Consider the following 17,613-nt stretch of genomic DNA (forward strand, 5'->3'; position numbering starts at 1 on the left):
CGCGGGCGCCAGCCCCTCCCCGGCGGGGCGGCTGGCGAGCGGGGAGAGCGCGGCAGCGGCGCGGCGTTTGGCACGGTAGGTGGTCCCCGGCGGCGCGGGGGACCTGGGCTGCAGCGGGGCGCGGGCGGGTCGGCCTTGGGCTCGGGAGCCCCGTCTCCGCGGCTTCCTCCGGGCCCCGCTCGCTGCGGGGCTCGGGGCTGCGAGCCGGGAGGCGGCAGCGCGGGCGCGCGGGCGTCCGAGGCTCCGCACCCGCCCGGCTACCCGAGCGCCTCCCGCGGGGCGCGGCACACGCGGGCCCAGGCGACCGCGCCCCCGCCCCGGAGAGACCGGGAGACGCTCAGCTCCGTGTGTGCGCCGGAGGGCGGGCGCGACAGTGGCGTGTCACCGCCTTCGGAGTCCCCAGCCCCGCCCCGGCGCGCGGGGACCCCCAGGCGGCCGCCTGGGCGCGTGGAAGTTAACTTGCGGCCGCCGAGTAGAGCGGCGGGGCAGAAGTGGAGGCGCGCGGGGGGCGGAAATTGCTGGCTGGGGAGCGGAGCGCCGAGCTCGGAGAAGGGGAGCCCTGGTGGACTCGGAGGTCACTCGCGAGAGGGGTCCCGAAGTTGGCCGGAGGAAACTCCCTATCCCAGTCCCGGGTAGCCTCTCCCTCTCGCTGTGAGCCTGACAGAGGTGCTTCCTGAAGGCGGGATTGGTGGCAGAGCAAGGGGGACACGGTCACCAAGGCTGGCATTCCTGACCTGGCAAAGTCATTTATTATGTGAGCAGAGATCAAGGTCTGACTTTCCCACTCAGAGGCCCATCCCCCTCTAAGGGAGGATGGAATCCTTAAATGGCACTATACCTATCACTGTGCCCCATCCCGTTTTACAGATGGGGAAACCAAGGCTTGGGAAGGTCACATGATTGTAGCCTTAGGACTCACAGGTGGGATAGAGAGAGGTGACGCTCACCGTCCTCCTCCTGACTTCCTGTGCTGTAGGGATGTTGGGAAAGGGGCTGGCGAACTCCTCCTCATCCTTCAGAATCCCCCTTGGACAACACCGCCTCCTGGAAGTCTCCTCTGGCTGTGCCCTGACAAGTGCTTCCTGCTTTGAACCCCATCTGCGTAAAGGCAGCACATCCCTTCCCTCCTTATCAGCTCCTTTGTGAGTCTCTCCTGGACTGGGCTGCAGACCCCCTTCCTGTCTCCTGTCCCATATGCCTTTCATTTCAGTCGGGTGGCCTGATGGTTAGGCCAGACCTCTGAGTTTGGACAGATCCAGGTGTGAAAACCTGGTCTAGTAGTGATGTGGCCCGGGTGAGTCATCCCCATCCCCAGCATCGATTTCTGTGAGTGCAAAATTGGGTTTGTCGCCTCTTCTAAAGGAATTGTCCCCTCGTTTATGCATCATTCCCCCCCATCAAACCCCAATGGTGCTTTTATTTGCTTAATATATATAATACATACCATACAGTCCACCCTTTTCAATTATGCACTTGGCAGGTTTTAGGATATTCACAGAGTTGTGCAACCATCACCACCACGTTATTTAACCACAGTCTCATCATCCCCCAAATAATTGCTCTGCTCATCTGTCCTTATCTCTGGAAGCACGATCTCCTCTCTGTCTGAATTTGCCTGTGCTGGACATTCCCTATAGATGGAGTGAACACTGTGTGGCCTTTTGGGATGGGTGCTTTCCACTTGGGATAATGTTTCCAAGGCTTACCCCTTGTGGCCCTTAGCAGTACTTCATTGCTTTTCTTGTTTTAGTACTTTGTTGCTTTTCATGGCTGTATGATATTTCATCGTGTTGCTATTAGCCATCTTTTATTTGTCCCTTTATCAGTTAACAGACAGTTGGGTTGTTCAAAGCTGCTGTGAACATTCATGTATAAGTCATTGTGTGTACATGTTTTCAATCCTCTTGGGTATCTAAACCTCAGAGTGGAATTGCTAGGTCATAGGGTGACTGACCTTTTGAGGGACAGCCACACTTTTTCCAAAATGACTGCACCATTTTACATTCTTTCCAGCAGCACACGAAGTTTCTGAGAATCTTAAATAAATTTAGTCTCTTAAGCAGTCAGAATCCTTGACATTACTGACTTTGATGTGTTAGTTATAGATTATTTTCTAATTCACATTCCATTAAGTGCCTCATTAGCAGGATGAGGGATGTCCTGCCTGTCACCTAGAATGTGGGCCTGATGTCTGGCTGAAGCCTGTGCAGAGAGATTAAGTGAGATATGTGTGCGCTCCCATTCCTCCCAGTTAGAGCCAGTGCTTGCTCATTCTCGGGGAGGGAGTGAGGACCTGGGGTACAACGTGGGAGGGGGGGTGAGGGAACATGGGAACTGCTCAGATCTCTTCTCTCCTGGCATCCTGGGGCCCCCCGACAGCTGAGGCTTATGGAGACCAGGAGACCCTGGCTGGGTTTCCTAGCCTGTCATCTAAGTCCTGTCTCTCGGCCCTGAACTCAAGCCTGGTCCTGCCTGTACCATAGGTGGACCCCCGTGCTCACTCTGAATGTGACTCCCCCGTTGGCCACAGGAGGTGGCCCCCAAGAGGGGCCCACGTCTTGTTTCTAGAGGTGCCACCCCAGGCTGGAGATGAGCAGTTCCAGACACGTGTGTGTGTGGGTGCTGGCCCCACAGATCCCCCCCCCCCCTCAGGGCGTCTGTTCCCCACCAGTCCCTGTGCTCTTCCCATCAAGTGAGGCGAGGAAGGGTTCAGGTCAGACTCTGCGTTTTCATGGAGGAATAAGTTTCCTGAAGGTGGTCAGTTCTCCTCAGGGTCACCCTGCTGTCAGCCGAGTCAGTCACTTAAACCAACACCCCTGTTCACCATCCAGGTTCCCAGCAGCCAGCCAGGTATTTGGGAGGGACACCGTGTCCACGCTGCCTGCTTGTATTCAGCTCTGCAATCTTGCCCTTTTTGAATCCTCAATTCCTGAGCATTATTAAGAAAATAATTGCTGGGCGCGATGGCGCATGCCTGTCATCCCAGCAGCTCAGGAGGCTGAGGCAGGAGGATCAAGGGTTCAAAGCCAGCCTCAGCAAACACGAAGCACTAAGCAACTCAGTGACACTCTGTCTCTAAATAAAATACAAAATAGGGCTGGCGATGGGGCTCAGTGGTTGAGGGCCCCTGAGTTCAATCCCGGGTACCAAAAAAAAAAGAATAATCAAGCCAGTTGTGGTGGTGCACACCTGTGATCCCAGCAGCTGGGGAGGCTGAGGCAGGAGGCTCCCAAGTTTGAGGCCAGCTGCAGAAACTTTGTGAGACCCTGTCTCAAAAAATAAAAAGGGTTAGGGAATGTAGCTCAGTGATAATATGCCCTTGGGTTAAATCTTCAGTACCAAAAGAAAGAGAGAAAGAAAGGAAAGAAAGAAAGCAAGCCATGTAGAATCTAGGGAGATGACAGTGAGGACGCCCTGGGCAAGGGACTGCCTCTTTCTGGGCCTCAGTGTGTCCACTGGGGAATGGGCATGGGCCTATTAGCGCTCAGATGTGAGGGTGCCTGAGGACCAGGAAGGCCGGCCAAGCACACTGTCCGTGTGGCTCTGCACATGAATTTGGAGCAAATGCACTAGGTCCAGTATGGCTCAGCTGGGTTTAGTGATCAGAATGTGCCTTTCTGGGTTTCCGGTGTGGCTTGGTGGCTTTCGCTGGCCATGTGGCATTGCGGAGGCTCCCTGGGAGGCAGCAGCCCCTGGCTGGCCCTCTTGCTGCCTGTTCCTGCTGCCCGCAGGTCCCTTGCTGTGTGCAGACACATCCTCCCTCCTGGGCGGTTCCAGAGGTCCCAGGGGCCCCCCTGCTCGTCCCCTCCTAGGTCTCCTGCACCCCCGGCTGCAACCTGGGGAGGATCATGGGGGTGATTCATTCAGAGCAGCCCCGAGAGCCGGACCAGGCCCCAGCAACTGCAGGGGAGAGCTGGGAGGGCTGTGCCCATGCGCCCGGGGAGCGTCTGGGCTGCTGGCCTCAGGGGACGCCTCATCCGATCCTGCCTGCTCTAGTGGCAGGCGGCCAGCCCGTCTGCCAAGTGAATTCTTGCATCGACCGGACTTTTGACCCAGAGTGCTGCTGTGGCCAGAGAGCGAGTAGGGTGGGTGGTATTCGAGGGGACGCAGGCCTGTGTTAGAACCTGCTGCTCCGCTCAGGAGCCCGCATCCCGCTGGGGACCACATTGTTCTCTGCAAAATAGAGGTACCAGTACCTCCTGGGGATTTGGGATGGGAGCAGACTGTGGCAAAGCGCGTACTCTGATGCCAGGAGGAAGCTAAGGCCCTGGGGTCCAGGCTCTTTGGAATCTTGAGCCTGTCCCTTTTGAGCCTCAGCTTCCCGCCTGTCAAAAGGCAGCTGCTATCACAGGGCTCGCTGGGTGCCAGGCGCTGGCCTAGGCACTGAGGTACTTTGTTTAGTTCTCCCAGCAGTCCTCTGAGACGAACAGACTGAGGCACAGAGAGGTTAAGTGATTGGCGCAAAGTCACCCAGCTGGGAGTGAGAGAGGATTTGAAAGCAAAGTCTGTCGGGATGACCCATCATAAGGCCCAGTATGTAGAAACCATTCCGTAAACGTCTGTGGTTGTTATATTATTTATTAATGTTCTTCTGCTCCCTGTCCGTCTGTCTGTCTGCACTCCCCCGATGCTCCCCCTCCCCACTGCTGGAATCAATCAGGGCCTCACTCTTCCTTCCAACCCCCCGCCCCCGTGGGCCGGGAGCAAGGTGCTTCCTCCTCTGAACCTCAGTTTCCCTACCTGCGAATGGTTGCTTTGGCCTGCAGCGTGGCTCTTGTCCAGCCTGTATGTCCGCCCCCCCCCCCCCACAGTCCCTGTCCTTCCTTCTGGTCACATGCATGGCGGTGGCCCCAGGGCCCTCTGGCCTGATAGGGATCTTCAGGGCTCTGAGATGGCCTGGGGCCCACCTGAGGCCACTGCTCCAGGCTCCAGTGCTTTCAAAACAACTTTTTTTTTTTTTTAATCACCAATTTTGATTTTTTCCCAGAGCGCCTTTCCTCAGCCTTTCCCGGGCCCCGAGGTTGTCAGGCCTGCCGATGCTCCATCTGCCACTGTGAACCCCTCAGGGGGCAGCTTGTCCCCTTCCCAGGCTCTCTGGGTCCCAGGGTCCCACCTTCCCTGGTCCAGGTCCCCGCCTCACTCACAGGGAGATACTTGGGGCCTGCCGAGGCTCCTCGCGGTGAGTCTCAGCAGCGGGTATGTGTGATCCCATCTGTCCCACCTGCACAGCCACCAGGACACTGTCCCCTCCCCTGCTCTGTCCTCAGAAGCCAGCCGTGGGAGGCATTTGTCACCTACCTGCCCATTTCCCAGAAGCGGAGGCTGGGGGTGAGCAGTCAGGTCACTTTCCTGAGGTCACCCAGGCCTGTTGGGACAGCACCTGGATTCTCCCCCTCCCCACATTTGTGTGTGCATCGTGGTCCTACCTAACCGTGGGACTGTGTCACACTCCGACAGGCACGCAGGGTCACAATGTAACTTGGCCACTGTCACTCCCTGTGCTGCCCCTCCCTCCTGGCCTCCCGCGCCCTGGTCCCTTTCCTCATTCTGCTGACCTCCCCTGGATTTCCGTGAGATCCCCACTTTTCCTCCTTCCTCTCAAGCTTCCGCCTGTGAGAGAAAACACGTGACCCTTGACCTTCCGAGCTGGGCTTGGTTCACCTGCGGGTGTTCTGCAGTGCCATCCAGTGCCATCCGTTTTCCTCTGTGGCTGGACCACACTCCAGAGTGACGTAGACCACGTTTTCTTTATCCGTCGTCCACTGATGGGCACCAGGCTGCTTCCACAGTTTGGCTGCTGTGAACAGCAGCACCGGTCTGTCCCCAGCACCGGCTCCAGCGGCTGCCTGCCTGTGGGCACCTGCACGCGTCCGTCCCGTAGCTCCGCAGCAGTGACACCCTCCCTAGTGTGAGCGCTCCCTGCCGTGCCTCGTGCACCTGGCATGGGCCTTGGACACCAGGCATTCGGCAGGGCTTGTGGGTGAGGCTTGGGGCGAGGTTCCCGCCACAGGCTGGGGTGTGAGACTGAGGAGGCCGTGGGGTCGAGTCTTCTGGAGTAGTGTCCAGGAGAGGCTGATTGTCGAGGAGAACGGGGACCACACCCCTGACCCAAGCTGTTGATCCAGGAAGCTGGGTCTAAGGCCTCTCAAATCTTCATGTGCACTCAAGATTCCTTTTTTTTGATGATCTTTTATGGTGCAGGTTCTGAATAGTAGGTTTGGAGCCAGGCTGAAGATCATGTTTCCAAGAGCCCCTGTTCCTGTTTGTCTAAAGTCCGCGTTTGAAACAGGACCTAGATTAGAAATCGATGGGTTTCCACCTTCAGTTTTTATAAATAAAGTTTTATTGGAACCCAGCCATGCTTGTTTGTGACATTTTCCCTATGGCTGCTTTTGTGCTACGACAGCACAATTGAATACAGCAGTCCTCCCATCTGTGGTGGTTTCATTTTCTGTGGTTTCTGTTACCCTGTGTCAACCATGGTCTGAAAATACCAAATGGAAAATTCCAGAAATAAACACTGTAAGTTTAAATCATGCACCCTCCTGAGTAGTATGATGAAAACATGTGCCCTCAGGACATGAATCATCCCTTTGCGCAGTGTATCCCCGCTGTATATGCTGCCTGCCCGTTAGTTACTTGGTAGGCATCTCAGCTGTTCAATCCACTGTCCAGGTATCACAGTGTTTGGGTTCATGCAGCTCTTGTTTTACTTGGTGATAGCCCCTCAGCACAAACTTTCATTACAGCAGGTTGTTCCATTTGATTATCAGTTATTATTAATCTACTGGGCGTGATTTATAAGCTGAACTTTATCCCACGTATGTATATATAGGAAAAAACACGCTGTGTATAGGATTTGGTACTAGACACAGCTTCTGGCATCCACTGAGAGTCTTGGAACATATTCCCTTACAAATAAGGCAGGGAGCTACCCTAGTTATAATAGAGACCATCAAATGCATAAACTGAAAATATTTATTGCCTGGCCTTATGCAGAAAAAGTCTGCCAGCCCTTGTTCTGATCATCTCTTGAGTCTCTTCAAGTTATGATACTTTGTGGCCTGGTGGATTTTCAGTGGTGAGCATTGTCAGTGATGGCCGTCAGTGTCTGAGTGTCTCCTGGGTGCTCGGGTCCTCAGGGGTTTTCCTGAGCTCGCGATGGCTCTGTCTGCTGCCAGGTGGGAGCGCCAGGAGCTGGTCACTGGCTCAGAGCCCAAGGACCATGGAGTGGCTGAGGCTGCCCTGGGCCAGGCCCTCTGATTTGTGTCGGGCAGGAGCGTCCGCCAGGAATATTTTCAGAACCCAGAGAGGGTTTTGTTTCCTGTTTGAGAGCAGGTGCCCTCAGCTTCTGCACTCACCCATTTGCTCAGTTAGGCCACGCGTCTCCACACAGACCGCCCTGGGAGCCTGGGGACCGAGCTGTGTCCTGAGAAGATGTGGGGCTTGTAGCGGGGTCCCACCCTGCCGTGTGGATGGGAGCTGTCACAGAGGGCTTCCTGGAGGTGGCTGTGGATGTGCGGGGAGGGCTTGGCGGGGGAGAGGAGGGCAGGCAGGGCTCCTCAGAGGGAGGGGACACAGGCCCGGGCGTTGGGGGATGTGAGCAGCGGGGCCTGGTGGGCCTCGCAGAGTTCTTGGTGCACACTGCTGGTGGCGGGCATCAGAACTAGAGGCCAGGGAGCCACCACAGAGCTGCTAGTGCCAGGCCAGGCCTGGGGTGTGCCCTGGAGCACCTCATGCCCTGTGAAGTGTGAAATCCCAGGAAGAGTCCCCCGCTGCCGCCCTCTGATGACTTCCAGGGACAGTCTCTGGAGGTGCTCTTGGTCCTGGAGGCTGCTTCCTTGGGGATCATTTGTGGTGACTTTTTAATTAGGGCCCTTTGTTTTCTTTGAAGCCAGTGGTTTAGGGTGTCCTTTGGAATCTGTTTTAGAAATGGGGATCCACTTAACAAAGTAAATAGGAGCCCCAGGGTCTGGAGGCAGCCGGCTCTCAGGGTGGTCCTCGGGGAGCCTGAGGCAGGGGTGGGGCTCTGTGTAGGGCCAGTGGGACCTGGCTCTGGATGTCCCGCCCCCTGAGCCCAGGAGCCTGGGGTGGGGACAGGGCTCTGCCTGTGACCTGGCGGAGCCCACTGATGGGGCCTGCGCTTTGATGGGAGCTGCCCTGCCCCCCCACCCCGTCCCCTGCCCCTGTGTGTCTCTTGGTCCTGTTTCTCCTGTCCCTCTGTCACCCTCTCCTCTCCACCTCTGTCCCCCGGTCTGTCTCTGTTGGCCTTCATCTCTGTGGTTCCCTGGTGCTGTCATCCGTCTGTCTTCCTGGCCTGTCCCTCTCATCTGTCTCTGCTCCCCTCCCACGTCTGTCCCCATCTCTGTCCCTCCTCTCCTTCCTCCCCACCCGCCACTTCCCCTTCCTCCCACCCCAGCCCGAGCCCACTCCGCCCAGCGCAGCCCTTCCTTTCTCTATTAGACACCCATCCTTCCCACTTCCGTTAGCTCCTGAGTGACATCCGGTCACAGCCCATGCGGGCCCTCATGTGTCCAGGACGGTCAGGTGCCCCTGGAAGTGCGGGAGGAGGCAGCGAGGGGAGGCCCAGGTGAAGGCTGGGACGGAGGCCCAGGTGAAGGCTGGGCCCTGGTTCTGCCTCCCCTGCCCCGGCCTCCCTTTCCTCCTGCCCCCGGGCTCTGGGGAGGAAGAGGAAGCCCAGGGGGCAGCAGAGGACTCAGCTGCCAGGTTTGGTCTGAGGCTCTGGCCCAGCCACACTTGCAGGGTGGCCCTGTGTGCCCAGGGAGTCCCCAGTGCCCCCGGACTGCATGCTTTTTTTTTTTTATTGACTAAGATACTTTGGGGGGAACAGGGTGGAAAGGGGCCCGGCTCCTTCCTTTTGCAGGTGGGAAGCTGAGGCCCCGAGATGCCGGCCCTGCCCGAGCCCCACGCCCAGAGCCCGCTGGGACGCGGGGTTTCCCTCACTGGTGCCAGCCGGGCACCCACGTCCTGCCCCTGGGTTCGAGTCTGGGTCTTACCATTAAGCGGGGCCTGGCCTTTGGCCATTTTGATTTCTTTGCCTCTTTTTTTTTTTAATATTCAATTTTTTAGCTGTAGTGGGACACAATATCTTTATTTAATTTATTTATTTCACGTGGTGCTGAGGATGGAGCCCAGGGCCTCGCAGTGCCCAGCGGAGCTCTCCCACTAGCCCCCGCCCAGCCCCTGCATCTTCGTTTTAAATGGATGTCACCGTTGCTCCATGACTTCCTCTCTGGTGCTCAGTTTCCTCGCCTGGAAAACAGGGACCTTCTGTGGGGTCTTGTGAGGACCCATCCGGGTCTCATGCTGCACATGGGGAGCGCCTTGTGTTTGCAGGGCACTGGAATATAGCAGTGAGCAAGATGACCCTGTCCCTACCCTTAGGGAGCTGTGAGGGACACAGATGGGTGTGAAGAGGAAGTGTGTGATAGATAGTGTCATTGTCCCTGGTGGAGGGACAATGGGGAGGGAAAGGAGGTGGCCGTGGGGAGTGCTGGTCATGGTCTTGCAAGTCGGAGCCCTTGCTGTTTAGTGACCTAACCATTCGGGTGGAGACAGGAGGGGTCCTGGGGTGGAGCAGTGGTGTCAGCAATCGCTCAGGGACCAGCAGACCTTGGTGTCAAGGTCAAGGTCACCGCAGCTGATGTTGACTGACGCCCACACCCTGCAAGGGCTTCCTGGGTGCAGCTTCCTGTCTCCCTAGGGAGGCCCTTCCTCTCCCCTGGGCAGGAGGGAAGGCTCATGTGGGGTCCACCTTCCCGAGTCCTAATCCATAGACAGCTGATCCATTGCTCTTTCAGGTCCCACCCAGTCAACCTGGGATGCACCGATGAGGTGACAGCTTCACTAATCAAGTCACTTCCTGTTAACAGGAGCCTCTGGGGCCACTTCATATCCAAACCATGACACTGACCACCCAGGAAGCCCTCCCCAGGGTGGGTGGGAAAGGACGGCTCCCGCCGGCTGCTCCCACACCAGAAGGTGGCAGCTCAGTGTGCCCCTCACTGCAGGGAGCAGAGGCCACTGTCCTCCCTCGGGTTCTGCTCTCTGGGACCCTCTTCACGTAGGACTGGGGACACGGAGAGTCCAGGAGAGGAGGTAGTCAGGACTCCAAGGAAGTGGGGCTGTCCCCTGCCCCGCAGCCTCTCTCGCATGCCTCTGGCCACTCCTGAGCAGACGGGCGCCTGCAGGAGTCTCTCTGTCTTCTTGATGCCCTCGGGACCCACCTGGGACAGGGACAGTTGACAGGAGGCCTGAGGGGGTGGGAAGAAAGTGGCCTCCGGGTCAGACACGCGGGGACCCGGGGAGGAGGCTTCCTCTCTCCTCAGCTTCCTGCCCACAAAGCAGGGACCATCTTGGCCACCTTCTCATGGACGTGGTGAGCGTCACAGATGCCACCACCGTGTGGCCCCTGACTCCTGGGGACGCTCAGTCCTTCCCAGCAGAGCGGCTTCTATCGTTCTTTCTCGTTCCACAGATGAGGAAACCGAGGTGCAGACAAGCGCAGGGACCTTCCTCGTAGCAGCTGCCTCTGGGCAGAGACCAGGCAAATCTGTGGACTCAGCTTCCCCGGGAGAGGCCAGGCACCTGAAGGCCCCGAGCCTTTAGGAAGAGGCCGTTGGTGTCTGCTGTCCATCTGTCCCTGCCTCCCGCTCCCCGGGGCGCCTCTGTGGTTTGCTAAGTGTTCTTATTCCGAGCAGCTCTTGAAATCTTTGAGAATCTTGCTTTTCCTGTTTCCAGGAGCAAATGAGGAGGAAGAGGGCCCCTGGTTTGTGGGGACGGGGGTGGAGGGGAAGACACATGCGGCAGGATCCTGGGGCCCCAGGGGTGCTACCCCAGGAGTGGGACCGACAAATCACACTCTTAAACGCACCTAAGTCCTGTCCCCCTCGATAGTACACCCAAAACACCACTGGATGACAATCTAATGCCCCTGGCACAGACCACAGAAAAGGTGGCCCCTTTGGGAGTGCTGTAACCAGCAAGTATCTATTACTTGCTCACTTTCTTGGCCAAGCTTTTCATCTTCTGGTCCTGAGCCATTGAAAACCAGCCACAGCAGAGAAGTGGGCGCTCATGTAATTAAAAAAAAAAAAAAAAATCCATAAACTGCCATTGGGGGAGGGGGAGGAGGAAGTTAGTCTAAGCCAAAAAATGTCCAGTGACCTTCTGACCTTTTTGTAAAAAGATTCTGGAGTCAATTTTCTGTGTTGAAACTCAAATTCACTTCCTTAGGGCAGGACTGACAGTGCTAGCTGACCCCAGCCATTGTCCCGATTCTTCCAAGAAGACTCTGAGCTTTGTCAGGGCTGGTTTTTGTAAAAATCATGCTGGGGCCTGGGAGAAGACCTTTTAAGTGGTAAACATGCTCAAATCAGTAAGAACCTACTATGTGCCTGGATTAGTCAGGCTGTGAGGAGAGGTAGTCTAGTTCAAAACAACTTAAGGTAGAAAAGAAAACAATTCATTGGTTCTAATAAATGGAAAGTCCAAAGGCATTTCACCTTCAGGTATAGCTGTATCAAGGTGCTCCTGTGTATACTGTCTCTGATGGGCATGTTTCCATGGTAGTTTTATTCTCAGGAATGCTCTGCAGTGGGAGGATCCGGAGAGGAGGATGAGGAGGATGTGACTTTTGTGTTCATAAGGTCACTCTGCCTGTGCATCGAGGAGACGGGGAGAATCAGGAGGCCAGCGAGGAATCAGTGTCAAACGCTGCAGGCGCACGGTTTAGCCGGCTCTACTGGAGGAGAGCTGTTCTCTAAGTCTTTCTTGAAAGTTCCGATAATCATGACTGCCCACTTGGAGTCTTGTGCTCATCTGGGTGTCTGAGCCTCTAACCAGCCAGGGCTCAGCACGGCCCTTGGGCATGGGGTCAACTGCATTCTGCTCACGGAAACTGATCCAAGAAGACTGGGGAGTGTGTCCTCCACAGGCAGGTGACAGGCCCGCAGCAGAGTGCAGTAGAAAGGAGGGCACAGGCCGGAGCTGGCATCCATGAGGCACTGTCCTGCTCGGATGTGCTGTCAAGGTCTTAGGTATAGTTTGCTATAGTCTCCCGTGTCACAGATGAGGAAAATGAGGCCCAGAGAGGTTAAGTGGTCTGACTAAGGTCACAGAGCTATTAGGTGGGGAATCCAATCTCGGGTCTGTTTTCCCATAAGATCCACTCTCTTTCCACCACTCCCTGATATCTGCGGAAGCCTGGGGATCAGTGAGGCAGCCCCCCAAATAAAATATGAATGCTTATGGGTGTGCTGGGCTGGGGAATGTGGGAGTCCAAGAAAGAAACCTGGGAAAGGGACCATGCAGCCCTCGGCCAATGAGAATCACAGTCCAGGGAAGCCAAGGGCAGACTGCAGTCACCATGGAGGATGGCAAAGGGTAGGCAAGGGGCCACCGGCAAGGGTTGCTTAATCTAGCTGGGATCGAGGGGAGGCTTCCTGGAGAAGATGAGGCTTGAGGAGATGGCCAGCACCCCAAGATAAGGCTGGGGGGAGGTTGTATACAGTAGGCTGGGACTTCTGATTAGCAGAGAGAGAAACCCAGCTTCTGTGGAATTCAGTGCAAAAGTGAATTTATTTGCTTCCTATAATAAAACATCCGGGGATGGTGTCAGGTATGGCTGGATCCAGGGGCCCACCCAGCGTCAGGGCTTTCTGTCTCCGTCTGCCTTTCTGGCTTGGCTCTGTTCTCAGGCAGGAATGGATTAGAGCTGGCCCCAGGTCTTCAGTTCTGTCACCTTGCTCAGCCACCCTACCAGGTCCTGGGACAATCTTCAGGCTGTTTTCATGGACTTCACTGGGGCCATACTTATCCATTCCTGGGAGTGTGCTTGGCCAGGCCCCGGTCACGAGTCCACACCTGGAGTCCAAAGTGGACTGCAAACAGGGTAGGAAACCCTGGGCGGGGGTAGAAGGTCCTTCAGGGTAGAAGGTCCTTCAGGCGGGGTCAGCGGCCGTGGGGCCCTAACCGGCGGCCCGAGGAGCTGGGTCCTGGAGAGGGAGCAGCTCAGAGCTGAGCGGGGGGCCGGGGGGCTGGCCGCTCCGGAGGGAGGCGGGGGCCACGGGGTGGTCCCGAGAGGAGGGCGCGGTTTTTGTGTTCATAAGGTCACTCTGGCTGCCCCCGGGACAAGGACTGAGGCGACGGGGAGAATCAGGGAGGCCAGCGGGGAGTCGGTGGGCGCCGGACACCCCACAGTGAGGCTGGAGGGGAGGTCCCCCTGGCGCCGCTGCTCCGACTGGGAAGGGGTGCAAGAGGGACCGAGCTGCCATGAGGAGGTGGCCTGAGCAGGAAGGTGCAGGTGGCTGCAGCTGCAGGGACCCAAGGGGGCGCCAAGGGCAGCGGTCCATCCCTGAGGCTGGAGTTGGCCCCGGTGGTCACCTGCAGGGAGCCTCCGCGGGCCCCGGGGCTGGTGGGCAGGGGCAGCCCGGCCAGGAGCAGAGGCCGGAGCTGCAGCGCCACCCCGAGCCCGAGAGGCCGGCGGGCCCACGCCAGGAAAAGGCCCGTTAGGGTTCCTGCGCCGGAGGGGTGGCAGGGGACAGCAGACAGCCCCGCCCCGTCGCCGCTGGTTATGGAGTGTGAGTCGGTCGGTGCCAGGAGTGGGGGTGGGTGGCACCACGGGAACCGGTCTCCGTGCACCTTTGGGGCCTGTTCCCACTGCAGCGTGGCGCCCGGGTGGCCTGCGCCTCAGGGCCTGTCCTCGGTGGTGGCTGACACAGTGACTCTCTTGGGCTGATTGAAGTCAAACACATGCAGAAAAGTGCAGCCCGAAGATGCGGGTGTCCAGGTGACCAGCGCTCAGATCTGAGCAGAGACCCTGGCCCTGCCCCTCCGCCACACCCCCGGGGTGACTGCCACCGTGACCTCCCTGCCAGGGCCGTTTCTGCCTGCGCTTGTCCTTATACGGGGAACCCACGTTGGGGTCTTGTGTTGACTTTTCCTGCTGCTCCTGGTGTCTGCCTGTGAGGCTCCCCCGTCCTCTGCCCTGGCTGACCTCGAGGGGCAGACAGCCATCTGTTCTTATTGACTGACACCCATTCTGTTGTGGGTGGGGGTCTGGGTGGTCCCCAGAGGAGGACTGTTGTCAGCAGTGCTGCTGAGGAATTTTGACAGGTCCCCTTTGGGGGGAATCACTGGATTCCATGAGAATTTGCCAAAGAGTTTTCCGAAGGGCTGGGCACAATGGTGTGCGCCTGTCATCCCAGCCCATCAAGAGGCTGAGGCAGGAGGATTGCAGTTCAAAGCCAGTCTCAGCAACAGCGAGGCCCTAAGCCACTCAGTGAGGCCCTGTCTCTAAATAAAACACAAAGTAGGGCTGGGGACGGGGCTCAGTGGTCGAGGGCCCCTGAGTTCAATCCCAGTACCCCCCCAAAAAAAATTTTTCCAAAGGGATGGAGCCAGGTTTTACCCTCCCACCAGCAGAGCTTGAAAGTTTTGTATCCCACCTTTGCCAATGATTGCTATTGTGCTTTATTTGGTTTTGTTTTAGTTATTCAGATGTATAGATCCCACCAGGTACTTCTAATTTATTTCCCTGATGAATAAGGAGATCGGACACCCTTTCTTGTGCTTATTGACCACCTGGATAACCTCCTTTAGGAAGTATTTCTTCAGAATAGCCCCCTTGTCTATTGCTCTGCCTGCCCTTTTTATTGATTCCACAGAACTCTTTATATATTGTGGACACAAAGATCTTGTTAGACATGTATTGTGAATATTCTCTTTCATGTGGGATTTTATTATGATCATTGAGAGAAGGAACTGGGAGTTTTGAGCCACATAATGATTGATTGGTGCACAAGGCGAGCCCTTCACCTGTGTGGGCCTCAGCTTCCCTTTCAAAACCCTGTAGGGTGCTAGCCCATTGCCTAGTGTGCAGACAGAATGGTGACCTTCATCAGCACCTTTGCTGACACGAGAAAGCCTTGAACTAAAGACAGAAAAAAACTGACCAGGCAGCTTTTCAGTCTGCCGTTCCTTTATTTCAGGTCGATTCTGCAAAGATCTATTAAGTACCTGCTGTATACCAATCAGGCTGGGCATTGACATACAGTAGTTCCTACCTTGAAGGGAGCTCAACCAGGACGGGAGCAGGTGCCCTGGGAGCCCAGGGGAAGCTCTGACCAGTTTGGGGCATCGTGGGAGGCTCCTGGGGAGCTGCGCATGGTGGGGCCTTGCAGTGTGGGGGGCGTGGCTGAAGAACTGAGCTTTAAAGTTTAAAACAGACACTGAGCGCCATTCTTGGGTTCCTTTTAAGCAAGCATGGAACTCTTTGAGTCTGTGAGTCGCTTTTTCAACTAAGTCTTAAGACATCTAAGAATGAACCGGGCACGGTGCTGCACACCTGTCATCCTAGTGGCTCGGGAGGCTGAGGCAGGAGGATTGTGAGTTCAAAGCCAGCCTCAGCCACAGCGAGGCCCTAAGCAACTCAAACCCTGTCTCTAAATAAAATACAACATAGGGCTGGGGGTGTGGTTCGGTGGGTGAGGGCCCCTGGGTTCAGCTCCTGGTGGTTGCTCTTTTAAACTCTGTCCAGCTTGAGTGTGGCCCTCACCCCGTCCGGGCTACCGCTGCTCCCTGCTCAGGTTCAGTGTCGCCTCTTCCTGCCCAGCCCTGCTCTCAGTTACTTACCAGCTGTGTGACCTTGAACAGGTGTCTTTCCCTCTCTGGGGGCTTTGCAGGGCCTCCTGCATGTTGCACCTAGTGCTTGGAAGGGTCCACAGGTAACAGGTGTTCCCGGCTGGTTTGGTTTCAGGGGAGGCTGTTGGAGCAGGGGGTGCATGTGCTACTTTCTGTGTGCGGGGACTTCCCCTCTCTAGTTTCTGTGTCCCTATTTCACGCTGAGGAAGCTGAGGCTCAGAGAGGTGAAGCAGCTTGCTCAGGGTCACACAGCTCTGCAGAAGCAGAGTTCCAATGAGATCTGCTGACTTGTGGGTCCGAGGCCACCCACCTGTGTACCTCTGTGAGCCTCAGTTTCCTCATCTGTCAAGTGGGGTGTGTAGCAGTGCTGATCACAGCCTGTGGCTGTGAGGCTGCGGGACAGGAGCCAGGCGCCTGGTGGGGGCTCTCTGTTCACTGATTGGCCCCTGAGTTCTCCCTCCCGCCCTGCAGGAGTGCTGTGGCCCGATTTCCAGGAGAGGAGACTGAGGCCCAGATGTGCCTGCTCCTGGCTCTGAGCCCCTTACCCGGCGTCCTGTTGTGCTTGGAGGCGCTGTCCCTGCGCCAGGCCGGGCCTCCCTCCTGCTTGACTGGACACGAGCAGGCAGGGGGCAGCCGGGCGGTGGTGCCCTGGTCCAGCCCCCAGCTGTCCCTCTCGGGGAGCCTCCCCCGGGGGCCAGGGAGCTGCGTCTCCCCACCTCCTGCCCCAGCCGCTCTGGCAGCCAAGGAGCTGGGCAGGAAGTGGCCGGGAAGACGCCATGGGGGCGGTTCCCAAAGGCCCGAGCTGGGGGCGGTCCTCGAGGTCCGTGGCCCTCTGCGCTGGCAGCAGGGACACCTCACTGGACCTCGATCTCCACCTGGGGAAGATGAGAGGAGACGCCGGCTCAGCCAGCAGAGCAAGCCCCGACCTCACCAAGTGGGTGCCCGGGCTGGCAGACCGCGCGGAGGGGCCAGGGCTCTGCACCTGGCAGGGTCCCCAGTGCCCAGGGAGCGCGTCGCTGGCCGCTGACCCTTCGGCAGCTCTGCAGAGCGGGGCCGCGATGGGCGTGGGGAGGCCCGGGCTCTGGGCGCCAGGGCTCTGCCTGCATCATTACTGGGTGGCCCTGGGGTTAGTGGCACTGAGTGATGCCTGGGCAGTGTGTGCCCGGGGCAGGGGCGCTGGCCTGCAAAGGCCCAGCGCCGGGCTACATGGGGGCTTCCGAGCCGTGGCCCTGCAGGCATGTGGGCTGGATGAGGCTCTGCAGCGGGGGCTGGGGACAGTGAGTTGTGATAGCTGAAACTGTCCCCAGACGTGAGGGCAGTTGGAAGGGCGAGGGGCCCTAAGCAGTCTGCACTGTGTGTGTGTGTTTGGCCTTGAACTCCCAGGGCAGGCGGCGTGGGGGCTCTGCCCGCCCCATCCACAGGGCACCTCTGCTGAGACGTGGCTGCAGAGACACTCGGGCCTTCCCCGTGCGCCTGTGACCTGGGCTGTGGCCGAGCCGGCGACCACTTTGAAACGGGAGCAGAGAGGACGGGTTCATAGAGGATCCGGGAAGCTGCCCCTGAGGTACCGCACAGGGCCAGGCTCCTGGGCCACACAGCCCCGGGCAGCCACTGCTGTCTGATTGGGGTGCATCCTTCCAGCACCCCCGAGATGTACAGGCAGTGAGGACCCGCTGTGCCATGGGCAGACTGGAGCTCAGAGAGTGAAGGGACTTTTCCCAAGGTCACACAGCAGGGTAGAAGCTAGCCTTGGGATCGGTGTTCCTGGCTCTGCCTCTGTCCCCTATGACCCCTGCCGGGCTCCTGGCCTCCGGGTCATCCGCCTGTGCGCTGAGGCCACACGGGCTGCCCCAAGCCCCACAGCGTGTGGCCTGCTCGGCATTCACAGCCTGGCACCCAAGAAGCAGGGACAGCTGGAGGTGGCGGGGGTGGAGTGTGGCTGTGTCCAGC

At 57.7% G+C, this 17,613-nt stretch overlaps 1 protein-coding gene across 1 annotated transcript in view; it reads left to right on the forward strand.

Annotated features, from left to right (window-relative positions):
• The window catches only part of Tpst2 (tyrosylprotein sulfotransferase 2), a 43,462-nt gene continuing 25,849 nt past the window's right edge, over positions 1 to 17,613 (forward strand). The window contains exon 1 of the mRNA XM_027955873.2: positions 1 to 75. The gene's annotated coding sequence lies outside the window, so the exon portion shown is untranslated. The remainder of the gene's footprint in view (positions 76 to 17,613) is intronic.

This window comes from Marmota flaviventris, chromosome 1, assembly GCF_047511675.1.
Source record: "Marmota flaviventris isolate mMarFla1 chromosome 1, mMarFla1.hap1, whole genome shotgun sequence".
In the NCBI taxonomy this organism is placed as follows: domain Eukaryota; kingdom Metazoa; phylum Chordata; class Mammalia; order Rodentia; family Sciuridae; genus Marmota; species Marmota flaviventris.